The 19,382-nt window shown below is 31.9% G+C and overlaps 1 protein-coding gene across 1 annotated transcript in view; it reads right to left on the bottom strand.

The window, feature by feature from the left end:
* Nucleotides 1–19,382, bottom strand: part of LOC149908668 (uncharacterized) — a 122,548-nt gene that overhangs the window by 13,517 nt on the left and 89,649 nt on the right. The gene's annotated exons all lie outside the window — the stretch shown is intronic.

Raw genomic sequence — 19,382 nt, 5'->3', positions numbered from 1 at the left:
TCTAAAGGTTTCCTTCAAAATAGACCAAAGATTTAAAATTAATAATAATTTGTTTACAAAATAAGCTAATACACGTAAAAATAGGTTTTACGTTACGCAAAGCCAATATCGTCCCTTTGCCTAGTGAAGTGTGAAGAGGCCTTAGAATCAACGCAATTTGGAATATTCATACGGGGCCTTTAATCTCAACGGGGACATTTTGTGTATTCCGAGAAACTAGCGAACCGAGAACATGCTATCATACAGTGAAGAAAATATAACTGGTGGAATTTGACCTTGATAAAGCAATATATGTGAACTAGCTTTCCGCCCGCGGCTTCGCCCGCGTTTTCAAAGGAAAACCCGCATAGTTCCCGTTCCCGTGGGATTTCCGGGATAAAACCTATCCTATGTGTTAATCCAAGTTACCCTCTATATGTGTGCTAAATTTCATTGTAATCGGTTCAGTAGTTTTTACGTGAAAGAGTAACAAACATCTATACAAACTTTCGCCTTTATAATAGTATTAAGATGTAAAATAAAATTTGTATGTTACAAAATATACCCGTTCATACACACAAATGTACGGTCTACATACTTATGGACAAAATCACTATCACAATTTCAAGCTTAAATTGTCAATGATTAACTTTCGTATTTCAATTATTATTTAAAATCATATGATGAAAAATTGAAAACGTAAAAGACAGACAATAACACAATTTTTTTAAGATATTACAGACTACATGATAAATTAAAGTAAGTACCTACGTAATTTTTCTTTTAAAATCATAGTTATTAATTATTTTAATATTAGGTACCTCAATATTATACCTACTCATGTTGCAAAGTCACTGACAGACTGAATATAAATACCACCGAAATAAAATCACACAAAAAGGTAAGAAAGTATTATATAAAAGTTAGGAGTTTCGTACGATGATATCTGGAACTTTGATAATTTTCCCAATAAATGGTCCACATTGATAGATAAACAGACATATTTTATCGAAAGGTGCAATTGAATGATTATATGAGTTTTCTTTATACCTACAGAAAGGTTGTAAAAACTTGTATGTATTCTACTTATGTATATTAAAGGCCTGCTATGTTTTTATTTAGGCTCAAACATCGATATTAATATTAGACACAGATATTAAATTTATCATAGTAGGTAGGCACATGCATTATAAAATATAGGTATGGAGCTTTTATCAATATTTTATTGTAAAGTCGAATAGGTGTGTTATTTAATATTTTTCTTAACTCTACACTGTAGTGTATCAAAATTGGCATAGAAATATTTGTATCCGCATAGGGAAGTACGTAAGTATAAAGTAAGTAAGTAGTAAAGTTTTAAAACCGAAAATTCGTTTTATTTGTCCTATTTATACAGCAAAGGATACCCGGCTGACGTGAACATTCACAGAAATAACAAATTTCATACAAAATTAAAACATAACTAGTAATATAAAGTTTCAAACACCACAAAATTTATTGCGAAGTCAATTTTGTTTCTCGGAACGATTTGAAATTATGCAAACGTTCAGGTAACGTGAAATTTGATATATTGCAAATTCGAGCCAATGTACCTACACGTTGCCTTCGTCCCTGGGGTTTGGGACCGTCCCCAAACTAATTAGATACAAGGTTGAAAGCACGTGAAGGGATAACTATTATATTAGTGGCATAGATATAAATAGCAATATTCAATCTTTTGTACTTACACAGTGATACATCACAATGTATCACTATAAAAAACATTGGAAATACGGACTTTTTTAGTTGATCAGATAGTTGAAGCGAACTAAGGGCGGCATGAATCAAATGAATATTATGATAATTGTAATAAAATGACAATTGTTTGTTTATTTTATACTAGCTTCCCGCCCGCGGCTTCGCCCGCTTTGACTAAAACCCATTAAATTATAATATACTAAAACCTTCCTCGAGAACCACTCTATCTATTAAAAATAAATGATTAAAATCCATTGCTGTGATCCGTTGCGTGGTTTTAAAAATTTAGGTTTTTGCTATACTGGCTTAGGCATACATACAGATAGGAAGACAGCGGGAAGCAACTTGAATTTATGCTATGAAATAATATCTATTTATAATAGTATATTTCTTAAAGAGATAGTGCATAAGGGTATACCGTATATAGGGGTACTTAAATTCAGACAGTCCGAAAAGGGTATGGGACCTCATTAGGGCTAATTAGGTCCCAATTCACTCACGCATTACAGTCCCGTGAAATGTAGAGAATTACTTATTTGTTGAAGAAAATAACAAAAACTGCCTTTCTTTCTTTCTAAGATAGGTACATGATGTACATTGAGATAATATTACTATACGTATGGAGGAGACACCACGAACAAAATCTGTGCGCCATTTTTTTGCTCTAACTAAGTTTTAAAAATTATTATCTAGTTAGGTACTTAACGATGAAAGTTATTCCTTTGCACTTTTCCGTATTATTTGTGCAATATCGTAACACACACGAAGGCATGTTTGATGCGTTTCACTTTAAAACCATTAAAAAATGCCGCTCAACATACGTCACATGACGTATGTTGAGTGGAACATAAGTGATGTAGGCGGTGTCGTCTCCATTATTATCTCAATTATAATGTATGATGTAAATGTAAAACAATTTTACACTAATTTTAAGTTAATTTATTTAGATACGTTATCGATGACTTAATTTCAATCACTTGATAGCTGATAACACGCTGGTAACGAAACGAACATACATATGCTGGAATTAATGTTAATTCAAAGGAACATACTAGTTTTGGCTTTCTCAAAATTTCAACATATTATTCAATTTTAATTTTTACATCGTACCATCAAATGTTACGTACGGATGTTATTTCTAGTAGCGTTAATATTTTTTTGCATATGCGCTTAAAGTTGATAATCTATTAGGAGAAATATTATAATTCTTTATACCTATGTCTCTCTTTTTAAGTTTATACAAGAATACCTACTACAATACCATTACACTATAACACTACAATGTTATACTGCTATGTATACACTTACGAAAGTAGTTTTTAATAAACCTTGAGCCGCTATTTATAAAACCTTCACAAAATTCACGGCACTACCAACAAGGACAATGGATTATCCAGGACACCCAAGAGTGCTGTTCAGCTGAACCCTCCATAATTCAAGTGTTGAGATGTCTTTTGTTACATTTGTGTTAAACTTAAGGTGAAAATAGGACCTAGGTCTGACCTTTTATATGAAACTAGCGATCCGCCCCGGCTTCGCCCGTGTAGTGGTACATAAATTAAAATACCAATAAAAGGTAGCCTATGTTCTTTCTCAGGGTGTAAAGATTGTGTGTGAAAAATTTCATCAAAATCGGTTGAGAGGTTTAAACGGGAAAGCGTAACAGACAGACAGACAGAGTTACTTTCGCATTAATATTAATAGGGACATCTGCTCTTTGATGATTGTTTTTACTATATTTCTTAAAATTTTGTTGCATTTAAATGCTTAAGTGTAAGTATTTGAAAAAAAATATTGTATAGAAAAAAATCTTAATATCACGGGAGTCCGAGTCAGGCAATGCCACACTACAACAATAGTAGCTACAGACCTAATGATCGACTTTTTCTATTCTTTAAAAAATTTCTATTCTTTATTCTATTTCTGTATTTGTAAAAACCTTGCACCGTCGTTCTACAAAGTGGATCGTCTTCTCATACGTATTTTAGAGTATTCCTTCAACGTTGCGAGATGAGACATCGTTATTTTCGGATTACAATGCAGATTTGTGGATTGTATGATTGATTACCGACGATACGCGTGATAAAAAGTGGGTAATTAGATAAGGTTATGTGTTTTAACCTACATAAGGTTGAGTACTAGTTCAAAATTCGTTTCTCCTTCTTTCAAATTTCTTGAATGTAAGAGAGAAACTATTATTGAGACCTGCAAATTTGAAATTACAGAACGCAAATTGCCACCTATTGTTTTAATTAAATAAATTTTGAAAAGTATCGTAAAATAATGCCTAGCCGTAATCTATTGAAAACATTAAAATAATAATAAAATTAATTGGAAATGTATTCATATACATATGTAATTATTATTCTTCGGTCTTTAATTACCTTCACAGTATTACAATAAATAATATTGTAATACTGTGTTAATATGATGTTTAGTTCGGGACTTCGGGTTTCAATTTCAAAGAAATCTACACATGTTTGTACTAACTAAGTGCTGACAAATAAAAGCTAATGCGAAACCAAATCAAGATAACCATTGACACGAACTCGAGAAGAAATCAAGCATGAATCTAATTATGTATCGCAAGTACACAACGTGAAACATTTTTATATGTCATCCAATTTTGCCGAGAGCATCTTGCCATCTCAGATTGACTCAGTAATGAGATCTATGAACTGCGATGTTTCCCGCCTGATTGCAACCCGCCATCTTGACTTCCTCTGCTACAGAATATATATGACATTTGTTTTTTTTTATGAATTAGCCAATCAGGCGAAGGAAATTCGTTTCGGGGAATTGTCAAAACAATTGACTGTTTAAAAAATAAGAAATGGGAAGGAAATTGAACGGAATGAAACTTTGTTTTGTTACAAATCTGAATAATGATGAATAAACTGTTAATATTATCATTAATTAATTATAAAACTCACAATGAACATTTAAACTTGAAAAAGCGATTGAACTGTTTATATAAGTAGATTGAATATAAAAAATCCTGAAAACATTTATGTGTTCTATATTTACCAGTACCAATTTCTTGTACACATAAAATTCCAAAAGGCTCCTCCTCTGTACACAAATGTGAAGACAGCAATCAGCCACCAAATCTCAATCGGATATATAAATTGAATCTTGTCACATAACAAAGCCATAACTCGCAGGGGCTTATTTCACATACTTCATTGTACTTTTACAAGGTTTTTTTCCGTTTCACAACATACAAATACAATAACTAAATATTTATACAGGTTTTGTTTGTTATACTTATACGAAATACTATACTTTTTATGAAAGTATATTGTATTTCAGGATCTCTACAAATTTTTTACAGTGTGGCAATAAGAATAAAATTGCTATTTTTACTTCACCACTTTCAAAATTAAATAATTAAATTGTATTAAACCTAAAAAATATTATAATGTGAAATATTCATAATTTAATTAAAATTATCACCTAGGTATTTTAAAGACAATTAGCGATTTATTAAGATTACAAACAAGCACGTCGGCATTATGAATTGTTTGAACAAACAAAATAGAGAAGTTATAATCATAATCTATACTAATATTATAAAGCTGAAGAGTTTGTTTGTTTGAACGCGCTAATCTCAGGAAGAAAGAAATCTTAAGGTGTTAGATAGCCCATATATCGAGGAAGGCTATAGGCTATATATCATCACGCTAAGACCAACAGGAGTGGAGCAATGTGGGTGAAACCGCGCGTCACAGCTAGTTCATAATAATCAACAACGCAATATCGCCACTCGTTAATATTAAATATTTTCCCTAACTAAAAGCATTTTCTAACTTCTAAACATTATTAATTCAGAACAATTCATTGGATTATTGAACGTTATTGAACTAATAAATCATCAATAATTCTAATTTCCCTTGAGCCTGACAATCTTTATAACAATTTGGCGAAGTCGGGAAATTTTGTTAAGTTTATTGTTTTACCGGTGATTTAGAGCATTCAAGCGATGGAAGCGCTTTACAAACCTGCTCTATTTTGCGGTAATATTCGTGCAGCGCTTAATTTGCTTAAAGCACAAGAATTGTTGTGAGCATCTGTGGCTTTTATAAAACTTTGAACCAAAACGATGTTATTGTGTAATTCTAGTTTTAGCATTTACATCGCATGAATAGGATCATCAAGAGACAATTAGCTTATTTCAAAAATTATGACTATAAATTCTCGTTAATAAAGGTTAATTTAATTGACCTACAAATATTCAAATAATACTTATGATTTATTATTAATATTATTTTTATTTAGTTATTAGCATTGAATTTAATTTTTTATGTATAAATTAGTTTTTAATAATTTACGTAAAAAAACATTACCACATTTGGTGAACAGTTCAAAGCTTTATTATTATATAGCTTTATTACAATTCGCCACACCGTTGGTCGAAAAAAAATTAATTATTTGAGAGAAAATTTTACATTAAAAAGTGTCAAATTAGTTATCAGGGACACCAATGGAACATCCCCTAATTAACCCTTAAATTGATTTCGTCCGTTTTAAAGAACATAGTATTTACACACATGCTGGCGCTGTTATAGCAGACCTAAGCTTTGCTAATCGGTATATTGGGAAGGTACTAGCTATGTCCTTCGCGTACATGCAGGTTTTTTTACCAAAGCGAAGTACAGTCGCGAATGGTGACCATTTGAAAATTGCAAAAAACGGATCTCTTGACTCTCCTGATAAAATTGATATATAACTGTAAGTATTTTGGCTATTTTGCTTATAATGTTATATTATTAGTTAGAATACGATTGTAAGTATAGTATTTTGACATAATTTTTACATATTTTACAATATTTGGAATACAAATCTTAGTTTATATACGATGTCCCATAAAACGGACGTTGACAACTTGGAGTATATACTAGGGTATTCTTCACATGTCCTATGTAACGGACGTTGCCAATAAGGCCATCCATTTTCAACGTCATCATTTTGATATATTTTTCTCTATTTTTAATATGTTTTAGAGGAGCATGACTTGGCAATCAATAAAAAATTCCCTACCTATCTCTGGCGGAAGCTGAAGAGTCTGGCGTTGAGTTGAGATGACGATTTTGAAGGAAATGTAGACCTACGGGAGTGATTTTACTATGATAACAGTGTCAATCATTTACCCCCAGCACCATACCTTCAGAATTATACGACATATTGATTTGAGACACAATGAAGACCCAAAAAGTCAGAATTTTTATCATCAACAAGATATTATTGCTGCAGAATTACAGCCATTACATGTGGTGCGAGATGAATCTTCCCTACTTCTCAGTGGTTCTTCAGCCACAGCATGATGTTACTTACCAGAAATACCACCCAATGTTGAAAAATTAAAATAATAATACCTTACAAATTAAAAAACTGGCAGAAAATGGATATAATATATGCCAAAGAATCCAAAAAAAAAGCGATTTAAATTTCCTGTTTGTTTTGGTACTTCAGGCATGGTATACGACTTCTTTGCCTACGATGAAGCAAACACATTTCAATCTATACAATATAAGGAATGAGAAGAGGACTTTCTTGGTGTATTAGATAAGTTCTCAGGCTATGTAATACTATTTATATTCCAATTCTTAGCATATTCTTAGGCTGTGATTTTTGGTAGTGTCGTTTTTTAAAATCCATTATTTTTAACGATATCGTTAAAGTTTTAACCAACATTTTAAGACAGATGTTTGAAAAGCTTATTCTAGATAATTTGATAATAATTTTGAATTACAGAGTTGAAAATGTGCATTGTATTCATGTACCACGGTTGCAGGAATAATGTGCAATGTCCGTTATATGTGACGGTTCGAATATGTACATATAATTGGCAGTGTCCGTTTTATGTGACATAGTGAAAACAATAGAAAAAATTAAAATTTTTAATTTTTTTTTTCATTTTCCTCTTTTCTATCCTAATTCCAACACATCCTCCAAATTTGGACATTATAAACACAAGTTATCGAGGGGTGACAATTTAAGGGTTAAATTATTTCTGTGGTGTTTGGTACGTACCACTTAAGTGCAAAATGGTGATTTTTGAGTGAGCGTTTGAAAGTTTTCACGGTTGCTACCCTGTTGCTACAGATCGGAATAAACTCTTGAGTAAAACAAATTTATGATATTTAAATGTCTATTATGTTCAAGTTATGAACACTTACAAAAAAAATAAAAAAAATGTTCTAGTTCAAGAGTAATTGTTACTTAACATGTTTGTACCAAAAGAAAAAAATGTGAAAATGATGTGAAAATGTCTAAAACGTGTGTACTTAAGTGGATTAGAGCATATTTATTTGTACTCTTAATTAGTATTTATTCCTATTTTTACCCTAAAGGAAAGGATTTTTCATTTTTTTTTACGACGGAGACATAAACAGACATTAAAAAACAAATATTATGGGGAAACGTCTTCCATACAAATAGATTTAACCATATATAAAAATAAAAACGAATAGGAATGTGATTTGCCACAAATAAGTACTCATAAAAAAGCCAGGAAATATTGTGATTTTCGTGCAATATGCAATTCTCTGATACTCTCTCTACAAAGTAAAATCCTAAAAGTAGTGGGTATGTGCGTGTGTGGTTCAGAAGTCACGGTAATTCGCTTGCCTGCCTTGCTAGATGCTGCGGGATCGATCCCATAAACCGACATCTACGAATGTGTCTTTTTCGGATGCATAAGTAGATTCTCTAATAACCAGAGATACATCTTCTATAACAAGAAAACATCATCATTTCTAAATAATTCATCATCATTTCAATATTCATCATTTCATCGTGCTGGCAACCGGGATTTTGGTCTGAAATCACCAACCAGCAGTGAGCAAGCGTGGTGATTACTGCTCATGCCTTATCCTTGTGAGAAGATGCCCTTACCCTGCAAATAGTTACGATCTGGATCAAGTCAAATAAAATTTGTTTGTAAAACGTACCACTACAACATTCATTCATAGTCCTCATCACTGTCACTGAAAGTCATAAGATTGTTTCTAGTCGGACCATGAGACAATGATTTGAAATAATCATCATAAATTGGATCACTTATTGGCAGGAGATCTAAGAGATCTTTGAATTTCAGAGCATCGATATTGAAAGGCTCATTAGAGGCCAATGGCAAAGCCACTTCGGAGACTTCTCTCTTTTCTCAGTTCTCTTAAACCAGAAATACAGCAACTCTTCATTTTCACTCAAAGAGTAAAAAGATTAAAATCTACGTCATTAAACTTTTCATACATCAACCAGAAAATACAGTTCTAACCAAATGTAGTTTTGTCTGTTGCAGTATTTCTTTTGATAAAATGAGTAGGCAGTCAATAGTTTAGAAAATGGAAGATCAGATTCATTCGTTAATTTTACATCATGGCGATTGCTGGTCATTTTCATTTATCTCGGGGAACGGAGATGGTGCTGTCTTTTTTGAAAATGAATCTTTCAATATCTGCTTAACAGGCAAGATATTATACCGATTTTGACCTGGACAACACTGAATATAAAATAAGCTACTCTATTTCTTCTGCCAAACCGTTAATAAAATGCCATAAGCATGATGCGATTTCATCCGTACCTCTTTGAGCTATTCCTTCATACATAACATAATGGAATGTTCGTTTAGTAATAACTTTGCGGATTTTTAAATTAAAAGTCCAAAGTTTCTTTTATAAAAGACTACAGATGCAGTTAAATTTGGAATCTGTAAACAAACAGCTTTTATCTTTTAGTTTCATAGTGAAATGTTGCCTTATGCTCCGATTTTTCTAAATCTATTCTAATCTGACACGAAAGAATGAATTTGAAGAGACAAAGAATCTAACCTTGTGCATGTAGGTATCGTTACTTGGCTTTTTAAACGTTTACCAATCTTTAAATCGATTTAAAGATTGGTAAACGTTTCTGAACACACTAAGTAAGAGATGTTGCATCACATGCTTTATAGATAATAGGCTTCAGACCTAATGTCTGAAGATTTAAATTATGTGCCAAATAACGTTATATTTAAGTAAGGTAGAAGACCTGTTGAGTTCACAAAGAGTAATTTTATTTGATTTGGTACAAATAAGTTAAGTGATGATTATAATTATTCAAGTTTGGTCTAATTATGTTAAGTGCTCTTACGTTGTAAATGGCCGTTCGTTGAATTGAGTATTCGTTTTACAAGTCTATGTTAAGTTATATTAATATATTTGTATCAAATAAAAATATTTTTTTTTGTACTTAAGGGGTTTTGATACAACCTATTTAAGGTATTTCTACTATCAGTAGGCTTATGTGACATAGACCAAACGAAAGAGGACGTTTTTATCAGTATAGATGGCCAGAAAACAAAAAATGGCCATTTTTGCACTTACGAGGTATATACCAAACACCACAGATTTACACTCATAATAAAACAATAACATTTTTTAAAATCAAACTTGACTTGACCTATATTTATACGTCTAAATTAATCATATAAACAAAAATACTATAAGAAACATTAAATAACAAAGTATTAATTATATTAGATGCACGTGATTGAATGCTAGTCACCTCCTTAGAGACCAAACTTTGTAACTCTTGAAACTTTCCTCCTAACTTTTGTTATAAATACAGCAAACAAACTGATACTGGATTACGTAAATATTGACTAGATTATCGCGAACGTGTTATATTTTGTGAATATCTTTTAAGCTTGGATTTGCATGTTTTAAACTAGACGGTTTATTAGAGTAACTAATATTGTTCTGAATATTTTAAGATGAAACGTCGCTTTGGAAACTGCATATTTAAAATTCGTTCCATAATTTTTTCAATTAATAAATGTTTGTCTACGGTTAACAAAATGCATGTTTTTACTAATCTAAGATGTTAGATGATATGGTTTATAGCTTTACGAAAGATTACAGTCCATACCACACCCTATGCTATTCCGTCATAGCCTCTTTGATCTCTCATTTTAGTATTATAATTTCTTTTCAGACACAACTTAATACCAAAGATTTGAACTCAAACAGTAATTACCGCACATTGAGATTGCTCTGATGGCTGGCATAATTCGGTTCACTTCACAATTCCTATTATATTATTAATGTGCTCTGACCTGGAAAGTTCGCCCAATCGCGGCATATTATCCTCGGTAACTATTATCTCATCATATTATATGTATAAATAAATTTCTATGCATATAAGTCAAACTTATTTCTGTGTAAAAAGGAAACTAAAAAAAAATAATAATGTACCGACCGAATTGAGAACCTCCTCCTTTTTTTTAAGTCGGTTAAAAATGGGCACCCCTACCTTACCAGAAATGCTTGCTGCTCGGAGATATTACACAGCCTATAGAACCAAAGTCTCAAGTAGAAGCAGACAGGAGAATTAGACTGAAGAATTACTGTTATACGGCGTATAACCGAGCTGGGGGGTTGTCTGATGGTCAGCGATCACCACAACACATGGAAATTTGCAGAGGTAAGTTTTCGCAAACGCTGTAAACTCAAACTCAAAACTCAAACTCAAACATTTATTTATTTAATTAAAACCACTTTTGAATCGTCATATCATAATTTTTACATTTACCACTGATTCGGAAAGCAGTATCTATGGAGAGGAACCGGCAAGAAACTCCATAGTTGCTCTTTTAAAATTATGTCAACTGCTATGTGTACTGCTGCTATATTAAAAGGAAAGGAAGGAGGAGTGGATTCCGAAAGGATGCTGGTCTCCGGCTCTCCCACTCTTGGTACAAAATACAGTAGCATTTGCTTACTAGTTATTAATGTTTCACGCCTATCTTTTGTCGGGATGTGGTACTTCCTCCGTTGGTCTAATTCGTGAAGTGCGCTTGATTCCTAGTTCCTACATTCTTTGATTTGACCTATATGTAGGTATACGCAGTGGGTTTTAGCACGTTTTAGTTTTCTTTTAACTACAATTTAATGTTACCCGGTAATCCAGTTTCTAACCACATAATGGAGTGCTGTAAACTGAAAAATTAGTACGCTTAATTTAGGTCGCTGGGCTTTTAGCTAAAATACAATAATGTAATGCGCTGTTTAGAACGGGCTAAGATATTCGTTAATTAAATTTAATGAGTAAATTAAATGATCCCAACGGGATTTTATAATCACTTTAAAAAAGTATTTTTTTATTAATTATGAAAGGGCTATGGCAATTGCTTTACAGGAATCTGTATAAAAGAGACAGTGTTCAAAGTTTAACAAACTATTGAAGAATATAAAGGACATCGAAAATTAACATAAATTTCAATATTACAATTAAACAAAAATCAGCAAATAGTGACTAACCATATTATTTTCAAAAAAGTCAAGCGTTAGTTCTTAATTGTGCGTAAATCAAAATATCATCCTTGTCATCTTCATCAAGGGATTCCCATAGATTTTACTATACTATCTTGCTTCAATATTTGAGCAGATATCGAAAGAAGAGATACTTTCGTCATATTGAAATATTATAAATAGAATGCGAAGGTTTTAAAAGCTATATAAAAAGCTAAGGTAAGTTTCGTGAGCACGCGACATTCTCAACTGCACTTAGCAAATTACAAAATGTTATATTTGCATTCTCAGAAATGGTTTCTGTTGATGCATTTTTGATGTTTCAAGATTCAGGTCTCGTTCTACTTTCTTCGTATTAAATTTCAGTTGATTGCAATCTCTATTTTACATTACTCTAATATTTTTTTTAATCTATTTGTATTAAAATTGCGCTAGATTAGTTGTTTTAAGTGCCCCCTTCCGCGTGTCGTGAAATATCAATTTTGTGGTAATACAAATAAATAAATCAATGTTTAAAACAAGATAAATAGGTAAATAAGCTCCATATTGGTTAGGACTAAATAAATATTATTCGATCAGGGTCGCGGGATCGCATTAATTCCATGAAGGTTTGTTCAGGACCTCACCCTGTATCGATTATTATTATTTCATAGCTGTATCACTTAATATTTCTCTGTTTGTTAGAAAATTAATTATTCTGTACGTGTTTTCAATTAATTCGCTCCTAGGTTCATTATCTAGCTCTACTCGCTAGTCTAATAGAGCTTTAATGTAATTTACATAAAATTCAATTTAGAATTTCATCCATCCATCATTATCGCACATAATATATTATAACAGTTGTAGTATTTGGTTTTACTTACACTTATAAATTGTAATAAGTAGTAGATTATATTGCTTCAAGTGTATGTTTAATAGGCATGACGAAAGATTTTGAAATTCTCTTCCTTAATGTGTGTATACGTTTACTATACAAGAAAAACCCTATATTTCGGTAATATACTTAAATTTAACGAAGATTAAAGCCATTTTTCATAAAATATTTAATATCTGTGCCAAAACAGCTCGCAGGTGTCATGGCGTAGGCGTGACGTCAAACTTTGGTAAATACGTAATTATTTGTACGCATTGCGAAGAAAATTAAAAAAGTCTTTATTTAATATGTGTTATAGAAACGAATTACAAAGTTTATAAGTGGTGTGCAGTATTGCAGTGTGAATCCACATAAAAATAATGCTCAAAAATGTGTTAGTAATTATTTCAAGCGAAAAAATAATAAGAAATTATTGTATAAAGTTGGCGCGGAGAATCCCGAACCATGTATTCGTGAATTCGCAATTATATTTCTGTTCTGAGTCGATAAAGCATACGTGAAACAATAGAAAATAAATAAAAGTGCGTATTCTCAACATATTCATAACAACAAAATACATCTGACGTGAGTTGTTTACTTATGCGTGACGTCACGCGTGTTTTAGTCAAAATGGCGAACTTCAGAATTTCAATGTTTTATTTTATTGATAATCTCATTAATCTTAATGTTTTTAAGATTTCTAAGTCGCTATATTTAATTTATTTATTATACATTTTCCCTTAAAAACACTAATACGATCATTTATGGATACTGTCGTCATGCCTATTGTCTAAGTACCTATGAAGATGAAGTTGAATAAATAAATAAATTACAATATTGATTATATTCTATTGCATTCTCTACATGTGCTATTTTTAATAACTTCAATATCACCATCTGATTCGCAGCTGTGTTTTCCCGTGATAGAGAGCCTTACATAATTTTACACTTTCAATATTTGTTAGACCATAAACGAGTACTAGATTTTTTTAATAATAAACCGAAATGATACGTTTCTTTACTAGAACTCCTCTATTCTTGTTTTCATAATAATCATATTTCTTTTCCGTCGACAAGTTGAAAATATCAAGTGCAAGAATGATGAATCGGACCCCTATATTTTTTTTCTTTTTGAATAATAGTAATTTTGCCACTTAGCTATACGATTTTTAAAAATGTCATACTACAGGAATCAGATCGCGCGGCAGGTCACCAATGCGCTGGACCGACCAAGTGAAATCTGCTGTAGGAATTCGCGTATCAGACTGCGCCAGACAGTCTAGTAACAGGAAGAGATGGCGGGAGATCGTGCGGAAAGCTGTGTCCGCCTCTAACACCGATGTGGACGTCTCAACGTGACCACGACCACTCTGCCAAGAGTGAATCGACAAAGAAGAAAGAATCTCTACAGATAGAGAGATAGGGAATGAGCACGGGGAATGAGTTAATAAATCTAGGTAACGAAATATGTAGATTGTAGTTAGTTACATTAAATATTCGTAGAGCTGTCAAAGTGAAGTAACACGTGGATCCACCATTTTGTATTAATATTGCGTAGCCTGTGTGCGTAGCGGTCCCTTGTGAGGTTATAATGGTTATAATCTGAAGTTATAGTCAATTAATCATGAATTTCTAGGAATTATAGTGATGTTTCATTAGACTATTCCGACTTCAGACAACGAAGATTTTAAAAACAATGTAATTATTTATTTATTATAATAAAATTTACAGGGACATGTTGTCTTCGAAATAATTATAAGCATTAGAAAAAAAATTCAGTAGTTTATAAATACTGGTTTTCAGTAGGTAACAAAACGTTAATAATGTTTACGTGCAAAGGATATTACCAAAATGAAAAGTTTCATCGCCAGTCGGCCATTTGCCACTTTCAATAAAACACCACAAAAAGAAGGCAAAACGCAGTCACCGAAGCTTCGAATATATCGTATTAAGCCTGCTCTCGACTTTCCATTTATCCTGAATCGTGTTTTATTTCACGACAAATGAATCAGCAGATAAATGGATACAGACTGATGAAAAAACTTCGCTGGCGTGTGACGGAATCCATTTAATATCAAGGAATAGCGCTGTACGAGGACCTTGTTTCTTGCAATATGTTTTCACTTAGAATGCTTTGGAAATATTGTATGAGAAGGTTAAGGTCATGGTTAGACGTTTATATTACATGTATTTCAGTGCTTATAAATTTCTACAAATTGTTAAAATAACAACGAAGTGATTATTAAAAAAAAAAAAGACTTGTGGCACTCGGGGACTGCCGCGGTAAAGCTATTGCATAGCATGCCTCAAGCCATACCTCCGTGCCCGTCGGAGTGGGGAGCGTGAGGTTTTTCGTTACTAAATTTCTGGATTCGGTCCCCGCGCTCAAGGCCAGCGATAGAAGCTATGCAATAGCTTAAAAATTGTTGTTTCAAAACACGAAATTCACATTTAAATAAGCATAATATGTCAAATCAAAGCTGCCTTACCTTAGAGCAGATTGAGCTCTATAAAATATTTTAAACAGCCAATTAAGATGAATAAATTAGTCTATTGCCAAATATTATAATAATTTAGTTATAATTGCCAAGGGAATTGAGATGAAAAGCGGGCAAAGCATGTCTAAATAATATCATGGGCTAAAGGCGATCAAAGGATTTGTGTGCAAACTTGACGGGAACTTTATGAATGTAATATTCAGATCTTTTCATTCTAAGATTTTAATATACATTTCTTAAAGATATTATTTTTGAGATAATCCCTGAGGCGGCAAACTCCGAATGCTCTTTACTCGGCGGGAGATTTTAAATTAGAATATGAGCAATAAGTCGTTCTTTTGTTTTTATAATAAAATAGTAGAACCTTTGAGGTACGGGGAATTTGGGAGCATAGATAAATTAATATAGTTTAAAATTGTAAATGAAATAAAGTTGAGGTAAAATACGAAATGATATGTCTGTTAAAATAAAAGTTATGAAATGGAGATAAGTGGTCATAATTTTACAATACCTTAGACTAAAATATCTGTGATTATTATTTTTGATATTCATTTGATGGTGAACTGTGGTCATATTATATTGTTATGTACTTTTATCAACACATTTGGAGATATCGTTATTTTTAATTTAGAATCTAACATTACTGTATGCAAAAGCGGAAAAAAGCACGTTTATCTCCTACCAAAGTACTAGAAGTAATTGAAATCGCGATACGATTGCAAATGTCATTAGTTTTTCTCTAATTAAGGTTGATGTGCCGACCGTCCCTCCATACATTTTTGATTACCTCTAAACACTTAACACAGACACTATTTCTTTAAAACTAATCATTTTATCACTTCTCTATAATGAAATGTGTGCGCGTTCGACCTTTTTAATCAATAATTTACAATATTTACTTAGAAAAACAACAGTAAAATACCGGAAAAATTTGACACTTCTACAGTAGTGTGCGTGACTTTTGCCAAGCGAAACACGACATAAAGCACGACATCTAGCGCATAGACTATATACTTATTACAGATCTAGCGCGTCAATGTCTAAACGAAAGGCGATGTTTAGACATTGACGCGCTAGATGTCGTGCATTCGCGTTCGTTATCTTATGCATAATGAGCATAATTCTAATAAATCAAAGTTCTGTGTAAAAATTGAGTAATTTCATTTCCAATCGTTCAAAGAAAATAACAATAAAATAAAATAAAACTAATGACCTTAGAAACTATGTTTTTTTTTATTTATTACTCATTATTGTTCGTCCGTCGTAGGTCTGTAAACTGTATTGTACACTGAAGGTAAATGGTACTGTAGGTACTTTAGTTCGGCGTCGTCGCTCGTCGGCTTGATATAAAATTACATTCTTGATTTCATTGACACGCGCTATGATTTGCGCGCGGAATTTCTTGTGTTGTGAATTTATTTTTGTATGCTATGCATTTTAATTGATTCAAATTGCAATGTTTCTCTAGTATGCATTTGAGACTATATTGTAAATTGTAATAATTGATCGTGGGTATAGTAATTAATTATTCTAATAACGCAATTAGTAATATATGTATTTTCGGTGGGATTCAAAACAAAAAATTGGCCCGTGATTTTTATGAAATTTCACCACATTGCAAATCACATCAATCATAGTTCATACACATGTATGACGAATCACGAAAGTGATTAGTATTGTGGCTAACATTGACTCATCAGTTCATCACTGAAACCAGTGACAAATCAGTACCTATATCATATTGTGTTTGAATATTTTTAAACAATGATATAAGTATACAATTATTATAAATCGGTAAACTATCAAAGTAATCACAAACTTGCAAACATTGGTAAAATGTCCAGTAGTTTATGAGCCTATTCATTACAATCAAACAAACAAACAAAGTTTTCCTCTTTATAATATTAGTGTAGACAAACACTATGAATACGATCACGAATGCAAATTCGGGGATTTTCTAATTATTGCTAAATAATAATTGAATTCGTTTTGAAATACTCTATAATTTTTAGTGTATAAATAGACATTTATAATGTGGTGCTCATTTTTTTTGTACTGCTAACGCTATTGTAGGTACCTATTTTCGTTGTTTTATTTCAAGTGAACACGGCCATACAATTTTGTCACGAGCCGCCTATGATTGTAGGTACTTTTGTTAGGCTCCTTCGTCGTCCGCGTCGGCTCGAAAGTTCTTGATTTCATTGTCACGCGCTATGATTTGCGCGCGGATTTTCTTGTGTTGTGAATTTATTTTTGTATTATTATTATTTTTTATTTTTTTTTTTATTTTATTGATTCAAATAAAATATTTCACTAGTATGCATTTGAGACTATATTGTATTATGTATAATTTATCGTAGGTATAGTTATTCTTATAACGCAGTTATATTTTCGGTGGGACAATTTGACCCGTGATTTTTCTGAAATATCACCACGTTGCAAATCACATCAATCATACACACGTATGACGAAAGTATAGTGGCTATAATTGACTCATCAGTTCATCACTGAAACCAGTGATAAATCAGTACATATATCATATTTTATTGTGTTTGAATATTTTTTAAACAACGATATATACAATATTATTATAAATCGGTAAACTACCAAAGTACTTCCGAATTTTCAGACAGACAAACAAGTAGTTTGAACACGCAGTTTTCTTACTTATACTAGTAGCAAAAATCAAAACCATAATATTATGTTTCCCTACTATATTTTACTAAAAGTCGAGTGCGTCGAAATCGTAAATAATAATATGTTTTTCACCTTCCTGGTTATTTTCCCATAGTAAATAGTGTTTTAGGTTTGTTGTTGTAGGTAGGAATAATAATAATTATTCTTATATGTTGGTTATGAAATGTATATTGAAATAATTTACTTTTACAAATCATTAGTGATATAAGTTTTGAGTGAAAATGCTTGGATCAGCATAATATTATATGGTACTTCAAATACATGTTTTGATAAAAAAAACAATAGTGTAATAAAATAAAACTGCGTTTTATTGTAATCAATGTTGACAATTTTAAATTCCAAAATTATTGATCAATAAAATAGTTTACACCAACAAATATAACTTTTATTTTTATAACAATCGTTCATAATATAAACCGTAGCAGGTGGCGTTTTGAAGTTCTGTCTACTCATACAGAAAAATGGAAAGCTTGTTTTTTTTGTAAACAATTTATTACTCATGTTGTTTGGCAACTCGAAGCGTGGTCGTCCGTCGTAGGTACTTTTGTTCGGCGTCGCGTCGTCGTCCGCGTCGGCTTGATATAAAACATTCTTGATTTCATTGACACGCGCTATGATTTGCGCGCGGAATTTCTTGTGTTGTGAATTTATTTTTGTATGCTATGCATTTTAATTGAATCAAATTGCAATATTTCTCTAGTATGCATTTGAGACTATATTGTAATAATTGATCGTGGGTAGGTATAGTAATTAATTATTCTAATAACGCAATTATATTTTCGGTGGGATTCAAAACAAAAAATTGGCCCGTGATTTTTATGAAATTTCACCACATTGCAAATTATATATTATACAATTACAATTACAATTATTATAAATCGGTAAACTATCAAAGTAATTACAAACTTGCAAAATATGCTTTTCCGAAATTCCAGACAGACACACAATTTTATTAGTTTGTTTTAGCAAAGTAGGTACCTATACCTATACGCTTACGTCGCGCGTCGCGTCGTCGAAAACGGTGCGCCCAGAAACAAACATACCTAATTCAGTTACAATCCTTTTTTTGTTCCGTAATTTATTGTATTTATTCTAATACGATTTTTTTTATTCGTCGGCCAGTTCTACTAGGTATAAAAAGATAAAATTGAAATATAATTATTGTAGCGACAGCCATATTATGTTACTATGTTTTCGTAAATATGTTTTTCACCTTCCTGGTTATTTTCACATAATCTTATCTTCTTATATATAAAAATGAATCGCAAAATGTGTTGGTAAGCGCATAACTCGAGAACGGCTGAACCGATTTCGATCATTCTTTTT

This window comes from Colias eurytheme, chromosome 5 (assembly GCF_061535395.1).
Source record: "Colias eurytheme isolate Ceu_HAF_F1 chromosome 5, ilColEury1 Martin Lab GWU primary, whole genome shotgun sequence".
NCBI classification, from domain to species: Eukaryota; Metazoa; Arthropoda; class Insecta; order Lepidoptera; family Pieridae; genus Colias; species Colias eurytheme.
This window is presented reverse-complemented; position numbering and strand designations above follow the sequence as displayed.